This window comes from Podarcis pityusensis, assembly GCF_964106645.2.
Source record: "Podarcis pityusensis genome assembly, chromosome: 16".
Taxonomy (NCBI): Eukaryota; Metazoa; Chordata; class Lepidosauria; order Squamata; family Lacertidae; genus Podarcis; species Podarcis pityusensis.
Window position 1 is genome coordinate 5,848,300 of NC_138041.1, and position 2,769 is coordinate 5,851,068.

Here is a 2,769-nt window from a genome sequence, read left to right on the forward strand (position 1 = left end):
TTCAGGAAGCTATCCGCAAGCCTTGCAAGCCCGGCGGGAGGTCCCGCGGGCTCGCAAGGCTTGTTGGCAGCAGCCTGCAGCCCACAAGCTCGGGGAACAGCGGGGAGGCGCAGTGCCGCCACCCCGCTATTCCCGGACCTGGTCTGGAGGCTGGCGGGGGGGGGAGAAGCAAGCTTGCTTCTCTCCATCGCCAGCCCCACAAGCTTGGGGGATAGTGGGGAGGTGGAGCGCCGCCAACCCGCTATTCCCGGACCTGGTCTGGAGGGTGGCAGGGGGGAGAAGCAAGCTTGCTTCTCTCCATCGCCAGCCCCACAAGCTCGGGGGATAGCGGGGAGGCGGAGCGCCGCCAACCCGCTATTCCCGGACCTGGTCTGGAGGCTGGCGGGGGGGAGAAGCAAGCTTGCTTCTCTCCATTGCCAGCCCCACAAGCTTGGGGGATAGCGGGGAGGTGGAGTGCCGCCACCCTGCTATTCCCGGACCTGGTATGGAGGCTGGCGGGGGGGGGGGAGAGAAGCAAGCTTGCTTCTCCCCATCTCCAGCCCCACAAGGTCGGGGGACTGCGGGGCAAGCCGCTGCCCCACGGAGGCTAGAGAGGCTGTCCCTGAAGGCAGAAGAGGGAGACGGAGCGCTCCGTCTCCCTCTTCTAGCTTGGGGATGGCTGCGCAAACCTGGGAGGGAAATAAAATTTTCCCCCTTGATTTCCCCCCCCAAAAAACTAGGTGCGTCCTATGGGCTGGTGCGTCCTATAGGGCGAAAAATACAGTAATCCGTTCCCGAAGTCCACTCCAAAACCAAAGCGTTCCAAAACCAAGGCATGCTTTCCTATAGAAAGTAATGCAAAATGGACTAATCCGTTCCAGACTTTTAAAAACAACCCCTAAAATAACAGGTAGGTAGCCGTCTTGGTCTGCCGGAGTCAAAACAAAATAAAAAAAGAAAGCTCATACACAAAAGCTCATACCAATAACAAACTTACTTGGTCTCTAAAGTGCTACTGGAAGGAATTTTTTTTTATTCCCCCCCCCCATAGCAATTTAACATGAATTTTACCATCTAACGAGACCATTGATCCATAAAATGAAAGCAATAATCAATATTCTGTACTATAAAATAAACAAGACAGTATTGTAGATGATAAAAATTAATTTTTTTTTCTTACTTGCACTGATGATATTCATTGTTTGGATGGAGGGCTTTTATCCATTTCCGCAATCACACAATCAATCAATCAATCAATCAGTCAGTCATAAAATGAAAAACAAGCCACAGACACAAAAATGAAAAAGCCACACAAACAAAAACGCAAAGAAATAGCAAAAACAAAAGCCCCAAATATTACCTCAGAGCACTGCAATCAGAAATGGAGGGCTTTCATTACGATGGGGGTAGGGGACTTAAATTTGCTGCTTAAGGGTAAAACGGAAGGAAGAAATCCTTAATTGCTATGCGGGGGACTCAAATTTGCTGCGCAACAGTAAAAATGTAAGCTCAGGAGCATGTTCGGCTTCCGAGGCAAAGTTCGAAAACCGGAGCACCTACTTCTGGGTTTGCAGTGTTTGGCTTCCGAGTTGTTTGGGAACTAAGCTGTTCAAAAACTAAGGTACCACTGTAATGCGTTATTAAAATGTGGCACCAGAGGGCGCTGCAGAGCAACCAGGAACCAACAACAAGGGAAACTGCTATTAGAGAGGTAATGAACAGGTGGTATTTTTTTGGGCAGTGATGTTTTAGAACAATACCGTTAATATTGTTCTAATAACGTTTAAAAGATCATCGTAGATCCAGCCCAGAACGCTACACAGTATTCCACATGTGGCTGCACCATAGACTTGTATAGCAACATTGTGATACTGGCAGTTTCATTTTCAATACCATTTCCTAGTGATTCTTAGCAAGGGATTTGCCTTTTTCACCGGGTTAGTGTCTCCGTTAATCCATCCACAATGACCTTAAAGGTAAAGGGACCCCTGACCGTTAGCTCCAGTCGCAGACGACTTTGGACTTGCACGCTCATCTCGCTCTATAGGCCGAGGGAGCTGGCGTTTGTCCGCAGACAGTTTTTCCAGGTCATGTGGCCAGCATGACTAAGCCGCTTCTGGCGAAACCAGAGCAGCGCACAGAAACGCCATTTACCTTCCCGCCGGAGCGGTACCTATTTATCAGTGATGGCTCCGACCTGGTGGAATGCTCTGTCCCATGAGACCAGGGCCCTACAGGATTTAACTTCCTTCCACAGGGCCTGTAAGACAGAACTATTCCGCCTGGCTTTCAATTTGAACCTGGCCTGATCTTTTGTTCCCCTTCCTTCCCTGCCCCTCCCCTTTTTATGAAGATTGCCTGCTCTGGGATCCCACAGCTAATTCTCCCCTGGTCTCCTCGCTGGCCCAAGTGGGACTAATTTAGCCAGCTAGCCCTGGTGATCATCTGAGGCTGAGGCTCCAATACTTTGGCCACCTCATGAGAAGGGAAGACTCCCTGGAAAAGACCCTGATGTTGGGGAAGATGGAGGGCACAAGGAGAAGGGGACGACAGAGGATGAGATGGTTGGACAGTGTTCTCAAATCTTCCAGCATGAGTTTGACCAAACTGCGGGAGGCAGTGGAAGACAGGAGTGCCTGGCGTGCTCTGGTCCATGGGGTCATGAAGAATCAGACATGACTAATTTCTAAACAACAAAAAAGATGTATCCCAGGTTGTCTGTTGTTTCAGTTTTCTGTACACCACGTTTTTAATATATTAAACGGTATAGAAATTAAATAATCCTCCGTC